The sequence below is a fragment of the Monodelphis domestica genome, chromosome 2 (assembly GCF_027887165.1).
Source record: "Monodelphis domestica isolate mMonDom1 chromosome 2, mMonDom1.pri, whole genome shotgun sequence".
Classification (NCBI taxonomy): domain Eukaryota; kingdom Metazoa; phylum Chordata; class Mammalia; order Didelphimorphia; family Didelphidae; genus Monodelphis; species Monodelphis domestica.
In genome coordinates this window covers 506,168,103-506,182,744 of record NC_077228.1, presented here as the reverse complement: position 1 = coordinate 506,182,744, position 14,642 = coordinate 506,168,103, and the positions used below count along the sequence as shown (strand labels likewise).

Below are 14,642 nucleotides of genomic sequence, written 5' to 3'. Positions count from 1 at the left end.
TACTTGAAGTATTGGATATTCATTTAAATCCTACACGGAGTTGATACCAGCAATAAGTCGAGTTCTGTGTCTAGTTGTCCTGGAGGAGTTCCAAGTCAAGTGGCCCCTTATGAACAAGGTCTCTGAATACTGAAAGAACTGACACAGATGCTTGCTGAGCCTCTGTCAAACGGTATTTGCAAGCGCATGGAAAAGGGCAAGGTGCCGTGAGATTGGAGAAAGGCAAATGTCCTAATTCTCAAAAAAATGAAGAGAACCGAGGCCATGTGTCATTGGATCATGAGCTTGGTTGACTCCAAAGAGTTTGTGTGGTCTTGGGCAGCATTCAGGAGGATGTAGATTCCTGGAAAGGGAAATCTATCCTATTCTCCCTTCAGACCTCATTTGGAATGTCACACCAAGTGCTGGGCACCATGGCTATCTCCACGATGAGCCGACCTCCAGCCATGACAGCCAGAAAAGCCGCTGCTCTCTAAGACCTTATTCAGAGAGGCGCAGGGTCCAGGAGGAGTTGAGCGATGGGCTCACCAGATATCATCCAGAGGACTGGCTTCTGTGCTGCACGCTGTGTTCGAGGAAGGCCAGTGGTGAACTGGAGAAGCCATCCAGTCAGTTGAAGGAACTCTGGCAATGTTTAGCTTAGGAAGTTATAGGAAGCTGTTCTGCATGAGTAAAGCAAATGCAAAACAACACACACTGACTGCACGCAGTTCATAAATGTTTATTAAGTGCCTACTATGTGCCAGAGATTTAAAAAATATGAAAGAATCTGCCTTTGAGGAAGTCACAGTCTAATGGGGGAGCCGGCAAAGAAACATCTTTGCAGAAACAAGCTACAGGTGAGATAAATGAGAGATCACCAATAGTGGGAAGGCACCAGAACTAGGGGGGATGGAGAAAGGTTTCTTGTAGAAGGTGAGGCTTTTGCTGGGACTTGAAGGAAGCTGGGGAAACCTAGAGGTGGAATTGGAGGGGAGCATCCCATGTGGGGGCTGGGGCTGGGGCAGTTGTTGTAAATGCCAGGAGTTGGGAGAGGTAGAATTTTGTCCTCTGAGCAGCATGGAGGCCTGTGTCCCTGGATGGAAGTCTAAGAAGCTTGGAAGGGTGGACGTGGAGGAAGTCAAGATATGAAAGGCTTTAAATGACAGAAGATTTATATTTGATTCTAGTTACCCTTACTAGTTGTGTGACCCTGGACAATTCATTTAACCCTGTTTGCCTCAGTTTCCTCATCTGGAAAATGAGCTGGAGAAGGAATTGGCAAACCAGTCCAGTGTCTCTGCCAAGAAAAGCCCAAGTAAGGTTACAAAGAGTTGAACACAAAACAACTGAACCAACAATTAGTACCATAAGTATAAATATGCAAATTCACCCAAGATGCTGGGATTTCATCTTTGTGGGGGACTTGCTCCACCCCAGCAAAGCACAATCCCTTTCTGGCTTTGTAGCTAAGTCTTATAGAGTTACTTGAGGTGAATTTAGGGGTTGAGCCCAGCACTACTGCCTGGTCTACTGAGTGCCAGAACCCAAGATGCCCTAACTTCAAGCCCAGCAATCTAGCGATGATCATATAGGCATCTGTCTGCTACCTTGATGTAACTATAACAAGACCCAGAAAAATGGGAAAAAAATAGTTGAGAGGGTTGAGGGGACAACAAACAGGATGGTTCTCCTACCAGCTTGTTACTGTTCCTGGTCCCCCTGAAGAAGTGGTAAATAACTTCAGTTTATGGTTTATTATAATTGTTGTTTCTTCTTAATTGTCTTTGTTTGAAGTCTTATTTGTTATATTTGGATGCCTGTGTTTCTTGGTGGTTGCTAAATAAATAAAAAGAAAACAAATATTTCAAGCACAGTGCATGGCACATAATAAAATGTTCCTTCCTTCCTTCCTTCCTTCCTTCCTTCCTTCCTTCCTTCCTTCCTTCCTTCCTTCCTTCCTTCCTTCCTTCCTTCCTTCCTTCCTTCCTTCCTTCCTTCCTTCCTTCCTTCCTTCCTTCCTTCCTTCCTTCCTTCCTTCCTTCTTCCTTCCTTCCTTCTTCCTTCCTTCCTTCCTTCCTTCCTTCCTTCCTTCCTTCCTTCCTTCCTTCCTTCCTTCCTTCCTTCCTTCCTTCCTTCCTTCCTTCCTTCCTTCCTTCCTTCCTTCCTTCCTTCCTTCCTTCCTTCCTTCCTTCCTTCCTTCCTTCCTTCCTTCCTTCCTTCCTTCCTTCCTTCCTTCCTTCCTTCCTTCCTTCCTTCTCCCTCCCTCCCTTCCTTTCAAATGCTGAATGTAGGGCTAGAAAATCTGGGTTCAAATCTGAGCTCCACCACTTAATATTTCTGTGATATTAGCATCTTGGGGCTTTAGCATTCACCTCTTTAAAATGAAGGACTGATCTGGATGACCTCTGAGGGCCCTTCATGATCTAGATCTGTGTTCCTGTGACATGGCGTGTTGTGGTTGGGTTGATTTTGATTACTAGTCCACAAAATCCCTTGACCCTTTGGTATTGTGACCTAAAGATAGCTAACTAGCCTTCATACTTTTCCCCACCTGGGGCTAGGCTCACAGGTTCCCCCCTAGTGGGTTTTTTGCTGCCACAAATTTCTCATATGTTGGGGTCCTCACCTTCTATCCTGTCCTGCTTTCTGACATTAGCCCACAGCCCTTCTTTAAGTTTTTATTGTTTACCAGACCAGGGCTTAAAATAATAGAGCAAAGTGGCTAAAAAAACTGAGGTACATGAAGCTGGCTCTTTAACTTGCCTTGTCTTACCCTAATGACTACTGGTACCTATCTCCTTAGACCTCCACTTCCTATCTGCTGTCAGAATCCCAAGGCCATACTCTGTCCATCTGCTGGTGTGTCTGTGCTTGGCTCTCTGTGATGCTAACTGCCTGCATCTTTTTTACTCATCTTCCCAGACTTGCAGGATCATAGGCTTTAGAGCTGAAAGAGATCCTGGAAATCACCTCGTCTGACTGACCCATTTCATGGAGGTGGATACTGATGACCTGAGAGGAGATACAACTTACCCAAAGCTAACATAGACTCTCAGAGTTGGATGAGTCCTTAGAAGCCATCAAGTTTAACCTGAATATCAAAAGAGACTCCTCAATTGAGAAATGGAATGATTCTCTCCTGTTAAAAGAACTTCAGCAATCAGTGAGGACAGGGATCCTTCTTAGATGCCTCTGAAATATGTGACCCCTTAAGCCAAAACTGTAGGAGCATCAGCACAGTTCGTGGCACATGGTAGGCATCTAATAAATGCTTACCAATGCCAGCAATAAATGGATGCTCTTGTTTTTATACAACCCCACTAGCACAGAGCTTGGATGCTTCTCATTGTTGATGCTTCTCATCATTGTTGATGGCTGAGTGCCATTTCCTTAACGTAGTTTTCATTGGCATCTTTGATTATTTGCATGGCTGAGTGCTTTTCCTCTGATGATGTGTGTTTTCTCTTTTGAAGATTGCTTTTTTTAATCCTTCATTTTGCAAAACTTTCTTATTAATAATAGCATTGATGATAATAGTCAAGATTATACCCAACAGATTCACTAGCACTGGTTTTAGTTCCCATGTGTAAACATCTTAAAAGAGGAAGAGTAGAGAAGCAGTACAGTGACTTAGAGTCAGAAAGATGTCTGCCAGTATTGATTCTAAGATGGAAGGTAAGGGTTAAAAAAGAATTTATTTAAGCTTAAAAAGAAAAAAGATACAAAAGTATAATTATTACTAATGATGATGATGACATTTATATAGCAGTTTACAATTTTAAAAATGCTTTGCAGATCCTATCCCATTGATCCTTATTCCAATTTTATATTAACCCTCCCCCCATTTTATGGGTGAGGAAACTGAGGTTTAGGGCTTAAATGACTTGGTTAAAGTTATACATGGAGTAAGTGGGAGATTCAGAATTTGAACCCAGGTCTTTTGACTGTAATTTATCTTTCAAGTACACTAGTGGGGCACTCATCCCCACCCTGATCAGAGCCTTGGGTGCTAGTAGGCTTTTCTTCCCCTCCCCTTTGTACCATAGGATCATAGATCTGGAGTTGGATTTTAGTGGCCATCTAATCCAACAGCCTTTTTCTGGAGGAGGGAATCAAGGTGCTGTGGGGTGAAATGATTTGCCCAAGGTCACACAGACTGATTCAAGTCCTCTGATTCCAAATCCAGCATTCGCCGTAATGCTGTTGACTGAATTATTGACTTTCCACATTCTACCATGTTGGACTTGTGTTGGTAATCACTGCCTAAAGTAACTCTAGACTCCTCTTAGTACCTTGGCATGCTAACTTCCCCTATACTTGCATTTTTAAGCTTTGGCCGTTAGGTGGCAATACAAAGCAGTTTGCCCAGCCTTTTCTTATGCTACAGCATTGAGCATTTCCCATGTCCCTTAAGAGAATTCGGAGGCTCCAAATGGAAGTAACCCTCTTAGGCACTTTTGGAAGTTGCTGCTTGCTCACTTGAATAAATATGTTTTGGGTTAATAGAAAAGATTGCAGCTGCATGGTAGAGTGCAAAAAGGCTGGATTTGAACTCAGAAGACCTGAGTTCCAAACCCAGATCTGTTCCTGGGCAAGTAACGTTCCTTTTCTTTGGCCTCAGTTTCCCTTTCTGTAAAATGAGGAGGCTGGACTAGATGGTCTGAAAGGTCACTTCTAACTCCTGAACTATGCACTTAAGAACTTTCTGGGTGTCACAGAATCACAGAATCTCAGAGTTGGAAGCAGGGAGATGATGGAGCCAGCTTGACCCTGCTTGCAAGAGCCAATTGTTAAATGTTCAGTATGAGCATTTATACCTTGGGAATCCACAGCTGGTACCAACCAGGGCTTGATTTATTGCTTCATTGATTGTCTAAACTTACGGCAGTGATGGAGAAAACGTTAATAGAACAGATTCGACACTTCCCGTTGTTAGACGTTGGTCAGTACAACCTTGGTTTGGAGGGACTTGGGAGTCTAGTCCAACCAGGACACACTAACAAGAACCTTTGCTCCAATATCCCCAAGTAGCTGTCCAGCTTTTACTTGAAGATCTCCAGTGCATAGATGGATTGCTGCTGCCCTACTAAGAGCACTGGACATTTTGACAGCTCCCATCATCGGGGAGATTTTCTTCATATTGTGTCTTTTGGCCATCTGGGGCCAAGCAATGCAAGCCTCGTCCCTCCTTCACAAAACAGACCTCCAAAGAAGGAAGGCAGATCTCATGACCTCCCCAAGTCCTTTTGTTTCCAGTCTAAACATCTCTATCCCTTCAACCTAGTTTCATATGGCACCTTAGATGAAGGGGAAACATTTGTGGCTTGTCCCAGTTTGTGGAGTTAATTATAATTTTTGTTGTTATTTAATTGTTTCAGTTGAGTTTCAGTTGGGGTTTTCTTGGCAAAAATACTGGGATGGTTTACCATTTCCTTCTCCAGATCATTTTATAGATGAGGAAATGAAGCAAACAGGGTTATGGGACTTGCTCAAGACCACACTGCTACTACGTGTGTGTAGCTGGATTTGAACTCGGGTTTTCCTGACTCCAGGCCCAGCACTCTACCCATTGCATCACCTAGCTGACCATTTATAATTTTGGGGGATTATAATCACTTTGATCAAGTATCTGTGATTAAACTGATATAAGAACTCCAACCCACAAAGATCAAAACCTGCCTACAATTTAGTGAATTAATTATTGGGATTTACCAGAGTCTTAGAGTGGTTAGGTTATTTGGTCATGGTCATAAAGCCAGTGAGTTCCAGAAGCTGGATTTGAACTCAGGTCTATCTTGACTCTAAGCTTAGTGCTCTCTCCATTCCACTACATGGCTTAATAATAGCTAATAATAGCAGCTAGCATTTATGCCACATTTTAAGGTTTGGGACACCCCATACATACAGATGTTTAAGCTTCACAGCAACTCTGTGAAGTTGGTGTAACTTCTCATTTGACAAATGAGGAGTCTGAGGCTGAGAGATGTTAAATCATTTGCTCAGGGTCACACAGCTATTAAGCGTCTGAGGTTAGATTTGAACTCTGGTCTGTCTCTCTGACCTCCAGTCCAGTGCTCTTACCCACTGTGGCTCCTAGCTGCTTCTGATGATTGATTATTGCTTCTTCAATAATTACAGAGCCTTCTCAACTGCCTACACAATGCGATAGGCATTGAATTACGCAGACATCTTCCATCACTATGTCCTCCTGTCCTCTGGACTCAGATAATGAGGTGGCCTTCCTCCTTGCCAATGCACCCCTCTCTACAAATTGTCCCTGTTCCTCTCCTTACTTTCAGGTTCCGTCTCTTCTGACTTACTGGCTCCTTCCTTGATGCCTGCAAACATGCCCATGTCTCCTCCATCTTTGACAGTCACTCTGTTGATCCTATTCTCCCCCGTAGTTATGATCCTTTATCTTTCTTCCCTTTCTCAGACTCCTTGAGAGAGCTGTCTTCACTTAGTGTCTCCGCTTCCTCTGTTCACACTCTCTACACTGGCTTCCAACCTCATCATTCCCTGAAATTCAGCCCTCTCCAAAGTTACCGATGATCTCTCAACTTCCTCACCTCAGTCCTCATCTCTGAAACTTTTGACACTCAGGCCCCTTTCTCCTTATGGAAACTCTCTCCTTCCTGAGTTTCCTTTTCCTTTTTTTTTTTGAAAATTTTATTTAATTAGTTAATTTAGAATATTTTTTCCATGGTTACAAGAATCACATTCCTTCCCTCTCCTCCTCCCATGCCGTTGCGCAATTCCACTGGGTTTTACATGTGTCACTGATCAAGACCCATTTCCCTATTATTGATAATTGCACTACTTCCTGAGTCTTCTTAACCCTCCTGTCTCCTGATTGTCCTGTCTATTCCTTCTCACCCTCTTTTGCTAGTTCTTTATCCATGTCACACCAGTTAACTGGGGGAATCCCTCCAGGTTCTGTTCTGGGTCTTTTCTTTTCTGTATATATCAGCTCACCCTGTGATCTCATCCGCTTTCATGGATTCAGTTGTCATCTCTGGACAAATGATTCCCAGATCTACGTATCTAGCCCTAGCCTCTCTCTTGTATTTTTGGACTCCTCTTTTAGGCAATGGTCTCTTTGTTTTTGCATCTCTCCTTCCACTCTTCTCTCTCCTCCAAGTCTTAAAGGGGTGAAAGGATAAAAAGGCATGATTAGGGTTGGGGAGAAGCTAACATTCTAGCTTCTGCCACTCCAACCTCCACTGATACATACATCACCATTTATCTCTAGTGCTGTCTAGGAAAGTAGGTGGCACAGTGGATGATAGAACATAGGATTTGGAATTAGGGAGATTCATCTTCATGAGTTCAAATCTGGCCTCAGATATTTACTTGCTGTGTGACCCTGGGCAGTTCACTTAACCCTGTTGTCCTCAGTTTCCGCATCTGTAAAATGAGCTGAAGAAGGAAATAGCAAACCACTCCAGTATCCCTGCAAGAGAACCCCAAAATGAGGGTCACAAAGAGTTGAAAACAGCCAAAATGACTGAAAAACAACAGATCCTCTCTTGAGCTTTATTGATACATCCATCAAAATGTCTCGTGCTGTCTACAGGCTGCTATTCTTATCTATTACCACGTGACCAATCACTCTTTTTGAACTTGAATTTCCCCAATGACATCCCTGACTCTTATTTTTTTGAACTCAGATCACATGAACTAATATTTAGTGCCTTCTCCACTTCCCTCATCAGGTTTTTAAAGATTCCCAGCTAGTTCTATGTGGAAGCCTGCTCACTCCTATTAGATACTTCTCTACTCTCTACTACTCCGGGATCAAATATCAAATCCCGTGTTTGACTTTCAGAGCCCTTTATAACTTGGTCCTCCCCTCCCTTTCCAGCCTTCTCTTACCTCACTTCCTTCCACATATCCTGTGATTCAATGACACTGAAGACTCCTTGCTTTTCCTTGCATAAGGCACATCATCTCTCTATTCTGGGGTTCTCACGGACTGTCCCCCATCCAGAAATATCCTCCTTCCTCATCTCCTCCTCCTACCTTCCTTGGCTTCTTTCAAGTCTCAGCTAAAATCTCACCACCTACAAGAAACCTTTTCTAGTTCTCCTTAGTCTTAGTACTTTCCCTATTCAAGTATCTCCAATTTTTCCTGTGTATCTAGAGTGTCCCCAAAGTCTTAGTGCTTTGGTAAGATCTGCTAGGTTAACACTGTACTGAGACTTTTGGGACATCCTGTATATCCTGTTTGCACTTTGCATGTTTCCCCCACTAGACTATGTGCTCCTTGACAGCAGAGATAACCGTTTGCATCTCTTTGTATCACCAGATGTTAGCACATCTGGCACATGGGAGGCGCTTAATGAATTGTAGTTGTCTGATAGAGTAAATTAGAGATGATCACCAAAGGAAGGAAGGAAAGAAGAGAAAACAAGCATTTGTTAAGTGCTTAAGGTATACCAGGATCTCGGCTAAGTGCTGGGGATACAAATACAATAAAAAAAGAATTCCTGCCCGCAGGGAGCTTATTTTCTATTGGCATAAGGGAAGACAGAAGAAAATAATAAAAAGAAACCAGAAGCAACCTAAAAGCCTAGAATGTCAGAGATAAAAGGAACCCCAGACATTGCCTAGTTCAATCAGTAACTTTCTTTTGAAAAAATAACTATTATTTAAAAACATCCTTTAAAACATTTAAAAGCAACAAAACAATTAAAAAATAAACAAAAAACAATTTTAAAACATTCAAATATTATCTTAATAGATAATCTAACCTGCTCTAATAAAGAAGACCCTGAATAAAACCCAATCACCAAGCTCTTCTTTTTTTGCTGGGACCAGGATTAAGCAGGTTGGCAGAATTATATTGCTTTTATTTTTATTTGTTTTTTGTTTTTTTATTTTTTGAAAAATTTATTTAGTCAATTTAGAACATTATTCCTTGGTTACAAGAATCATCTTCTTTCCCTCCCTCCCCTCTCCCCATCCCTTCCCATAGCTGATGGGCAATTCCATTTGGGTATTACATGTATCCTTGAATATTGCTTTTATTTCTATCATTGTAATTATATATATTTTTATTCATTTCTCTCTCATGGCAAAATACAAATTTTCCCAGATTTCTCTGAATGTTTTGTTTTTTTAAGGCAAAACAATATTTGGTTATGGGGCAGGCAGGTAGCACAATGGATAGAATGCCAGATTTGTAATCTAGTTGGACCTGGGTTCAAATTTGGCCTCAAACACTTCCCAGCTGTGTGATCCTGGGCGAGTTGCTTAACTCTGATTGCCTATCCCTTGATACTCTTCTGTCTTAGAATTTATACCAAGACAGAAGGTAAGAGTTATAAAAAAATAATAATACTTCATTACGTCATCTCCCATGATTTGTTCAGTTGTTTCTCCCAACTGATGAACAACCATCTTGTTTCTTATTTTTGGATGCTACAAAGAGTGCTGTGATGAATATCTTGTTATATTTGGGATCTTTCTTTATGTTGTTGACCTTGTTTGGGTTTTAGGATTAGAGGCTTAGATCTGGAAGGGGTCCTAGAAATTATCTAATCCAAACCATCTAACTTCCTGTGATTTTGTTGATAGAGGGAAGTCCTGGATGAGGCAACTCCTCATACCAATGTGAGGATTGTCTTAGAGAGCCACCAAGACCAGTAGGAGGTTAAACAATTTGCTCAGAGTTATATTGCCAGTATGTATGATATGAGAGTTGGGACTTGAACTCAGGGCTTCTTGGCTCTGAGAATAATTCTCTATACCAAGTAAGAAAACAAGGTAATTCATTCCAATCATCAAGCAAGAAGTATTTATTAATAAATACATAAATATACACATACAAATCTCTACCGATATAAATACACATATTGGGAAGTATATTTTTGCATACCATTAATTTCATCTCTTCTATTTATTTTTAAACCAATACCAAATACTAACGCCACCCCCAGCCCCTAAACCTCTTACTTTTTGTTTTAGAATCAATGCTGTGTAAAGGTTCCAAGGCAGACAAGTGAAGGATTTGGCAATTGTAATTATCATATTGGTTCCAAGAGAAAAGAGTGGTAAGGGCTCAGCAATGAGTATTAAATGACTTGCCCAGGGACATATATGTAGGAAGTGTCTGAGGCCAATTTTGAACCCAAGATGTCCCATCCCCAGACCTGGCTCCCAATTCACTGAGCCATCTAGCTTCCCCAAATATCAAATAATTTTGATGATTATCAAAATGTTGTTTGAATATAGACTGATTGGATTATGCCCTGTCTCTTTTATTCCTATTTTTTTCATGATTTGTCTTGAGATTCTAAACTTTCGTGCCTCATAATAAATTTCATTGTTATTTTCTTTGATTTCATCAAGTTTCCCTATAGCACTAAATCTATAAATTAAGTTAAATAGTATTCATTTTTTTTTTTGTATTGGTAGGACCCAACCACAGACAATGAATCTTTTGCTGTTCTTTATGCAAAAGTTTTTTGTACCTTTATTTGTATGACCTGAATGGGCTTTGGTATGTTAATGTAGGTGTTTATGCATTTCATAAACATTTTGAATGAGATTTCTCTTTCTATTTTGTTCCCTTCTATCTTTTGTTTAATTTGATGGAAAGAACAGAGGTCCAGAGAGGGTCTCTTAGAAAGTCACACAGCAAACTATGACAGATCTGACCTCTTGACTCCTTGAAGAACATTCTTTCCAATACATCATGACTCATCCTCTCTGGGACTGCTTCCATGTGAACATTGGAAACCTTCCTATAGGATTTAGAACCCTAAGCTCTAAGCAGAGGCAGAAAATTATCCACTTGGTCAAGTAGGAAAAATACAGCACTACCAGGTGGCATCATTACTTAAGGACTCAAGGCCATTGTTCAGTAGAAACTATTTCAGGAATAAGAAACTTCCCAGAGATTAGCCACCACTGGGGTGGGGTAGTGAAAAGAGCATTGAATTTGGAGTCAGGAAGCTCAGATTTAGATAACAACAACTAGCCTTTATACATTGCTTTAAGGTTTGCAGAGCACTTTATATATGTTATTTCATTGGATCTCTACAAAAACCTTGGGAGATGGATACTACTATTGTTCCCTTTTTTTTTTTTTAAAGATGAAGAGACTGAGGCTGAGATTAAGTGACTTGTCGAGTATCACAGAGAAAGTTAAGATAAAGATACAGGCTCTGTCCCTTGTTGGCCAAGTGACCTCTGGCAATACTCTTCACCGCTCCATGCCTCAGTTTCCTTATTTGTAAATTGATGCAGTGGTGCCCAGTAAACTTTAAGGTTCCTTCCAAATCCTTGGATTATGTTGGTCTGATCTCTCTCTTGCCAAACTGCTTGGAATTTGGTTTCTCTGGTTGGCTTTTGACCTGGAAGCCTCCAGAAGTCTATGGTGACCTTGAGAGCCCAAGCTGTGACCACTGGAGTATGAGATCAGTGCTTGACAACAGGGAGGAGGCAAGGTGAAGGACCCCTTCACTCCCTCCCTGTTGCTTCTTAGAGGATTAATACTGTTCCAGAAGGTATTCCTTTTTTGGCTTTTGTTTTGTCCTTCCATTGGAAGCAGAGTTGGACTTGTAGATGAGAAAAGACAGGGATGGAAATAGTGATTTAACCTGTGATTTTGTTGAGGCAGTCCCTTCTGCCAATGCAGATCTGCACTTATTCTTCAAATATTGTCTTAGAGAGTTGCTTAGAACACTGAGAGTTTAAATGATTTGCCCAGTCACATAGCCAGTACATGTGAGAGGTGGGATTTGAACCCAGATCTTTTAAAATTTAATTAATTAATTAATTGATTTTCTGGGTTATACATGTGTTGTCACACAAAACACATTTCTATATTATTCATTTTCTAAATGAATGATCTTATAAAACCAAATCGTATACCCAAATCATATACTCAAATAAACAAGTGATAAATCATGTTTTCATCTGTATTTCTACTCCAGCAGTTATTTCTCTGGAGGTGGATAGGATAGCATTCTTTTTCATAAGACTCTCAGAATTATCTTGTATTGCTGTCAGTAGCAAGGCCCATTACATTTGATCTTTTCACAATAATGCTGTTACTGTGTACAACGTTCTCCTGGTTCTGCTTATTTCACTCTGCATCAGTTCACATAGGTTTTTCTAGCTCTTTCTGAAAATCATCTTGTTCATCATTCCGTATAGCACAATAGTATCCCATCACCATCATTTGCCACAATTTTGTTCCCCATTCCCAATTGAGGTACATCGCTTTAGTTTCCACTTTTTGTTACCACAAAAAGCACAGCTATAAATATTTTTGTACAAACATGTCCTTTCCCATTTTGAACCTAGGTCTTCTTGAAAACGAGGATAGCTCTCTTTATCCAGGTATTTACCAGGTAATTCAATGCATTCTAAGCAAAAAGCAAAAAAAGCATTTATATTCAGCACCTACCGGCTGTCAGACATTGTTCTAAGGAGACAAATTCTACAGTTCTTGACCTCAAGGAACTTATGTTTTCCTAGAATGGGAGTGGCCTTTAACCAATCAGCAAGCATTTGTTAAGTACCTACTATATTTCAAGTACAAAATGAAACAGTCCTTGACATTATGGAGTTTACATCTTTTTAAAATGAAAATGACCTCCAATTAAGCTGCAACCATTTATTATGCACCAACTATATACTAGGCATTGTGCTAAGTACTGAGGATATAAAGACAAAAATGAACTGTCTGTGAGTCTTATGTTCTACAGGGAAGAGGTAAGAACAGAACCATTTGTATCCCTTTTTATCCCTATTACCTTTGAGCTGAGATTCTAACCCAGGGCAGAAGTAGAGTCTTAAGTTCCTGGGCCCCTAGGAAAAGTATCAGGTGAATCTAACTGAAATGTCCAGTTTGAGATTCCTACTCAGGTCTTTTTCTTTCCGACCTTTCCTTTCCTTTCCTTTCCTTTCCTTTCCTTTCCTTTCCTTCCTTTCTTTCCTTTCCTTTCCTTTCCTTTCCTTTCCTTTCTTTCCTTCTTTCCTTTCCCTTTCCTTCCTTTCCTTTCCTTCCTTTCCTTTCCTTTCCTTCCTTTCCTTTCCTTTCCTTTTCCTTTCCTTTCCTTTCCTTCCTTTCCTTTCCTTTCCTTTCCCTTTCCTTTCCTTTCCTTCCTTTCCTTTCCTTTCCTTTCCTTTCCTTTCCTTTCCTTTCCTTTCCTTTCCTTTCCTTTTCTCCTTTCCTTTTCCTTTCCTTTCCTTTTTCCTTCCTTTTCTTTCTCTTTTGTACTGATACGAAGTGTTTCTTCCAAGGCAGAAGGATGGTAAGAGCTGTAGGCAACTGAATTTAAGAGACTTGCCCAGGTAGGAAGTATGTGAAGCCACATTTGAACCAAGTCCTCCTTTCTCCAAACCTAGCTCCATCCACAGAGCCACTTGTTTGCCTCAATTAGGTATTTTTTGAAGTTCAACTCTACCTCCTGCCACTGTCCTATGCTACTTCCTCTCCCATTCATTCCCCCAAAGCAATCTGGGGACTCTCAATCATGCCACTAGGGGAGGAAAAGGTGATGGACCTTGAAGTCAAAAAAGTGCCACATTACCTTTCCAAATGCCAGTAATAACAGCCTAGGAAAAGCTTTGGAAAATCCCAGTGATGCAAATTCCACTAAATTCTGGTATTATCCTGCCATTGTTCCAGGATCCCTAAATAATCTTAGGGTCATGTCAACCAACCAGTCCATCAATCAATTAACAAGTAATTATTTTTTCTTTTCCTTTTTTTTTTAAACCCAAACTTTCTGTCGTACAATGGATACCAATATCCACTAATAAGGCAGAAGAATACTAAGGGCTAGGCAATTGACGTTAAGTGACTTGGCCAAGGTCATACAGCTAGGTGTGGCTGAGGCTAGATTTGAACGCAGGACCTTCTGTCTCCAGGTCTGCCTCTCTATCCACTGGGCTACCTCAGTGCTCTCAATAAGCATTTATTAAATGCCAACTCTGTACCAGACACTGAGACTACAAAGATAAAAACAATACAGTACTTGTCCTCAAATTGCTTATAATCTATTGGGGGAAGAGAATACACAACTAAATATGTTTATATTTATATACTACAAATATATATATATACTATACCATATATATGTATGTATATATTCTTAGCACAATAGTATATATATATATATAAAATACGCATTTTATAGTAGTAGTCATACTATATATATGCATATATGTATAGGTGTGTGCATAGATATAGAGACAGTATTGGAGTGATGGGACATTACCTTCTGGAAGGATCAGAGAAGGCTTCATGTAGAAGGTGGCATTTTAGCTGAGCTCTGAAGCAAATGATACTCTAAGCAGGGAAGATGAGAAGGGAGTTTATTCCAGGCATGGGAACTAGAAAGTCCATGCAAAGGTATACAGATAGGAGACAAAGTAGTAGATGCAAGGACCAAGATGAAGGCCAGGAATAGCAGTAAGATCAGTTTGGTTCATAGAGTGTGGGAAGGGGATTCCTTTGATCACCCTCCTCCCCAAAGTTTCTGTGCTCTTTAAAGAGGATTATCTCACATCACACTGATTCCAGTCCCCAACCCCTACCATGGACCTCCTTATCCTGAGGGTATTGATGGATGGTTTATCTATGCCCTAATCTATTGGTGGCAGATCATCCAATTATCAAAGCTTATTGATTCCTGGTTGTT

At 40.7% G+C, this 14,642-nt stretch overlaps 1 pseudogene; it reads left to right on the top strand.

Annotated features, from left to right (window-relative positions):
• LOC100024295 (SAGA-associated factor 29-like) overlaps positions 1 to 14,642 on the top strand; it is a 99,298-nt pseudogene that overhangs the window by 5,094 nt on the left and 79,562 nt on the right.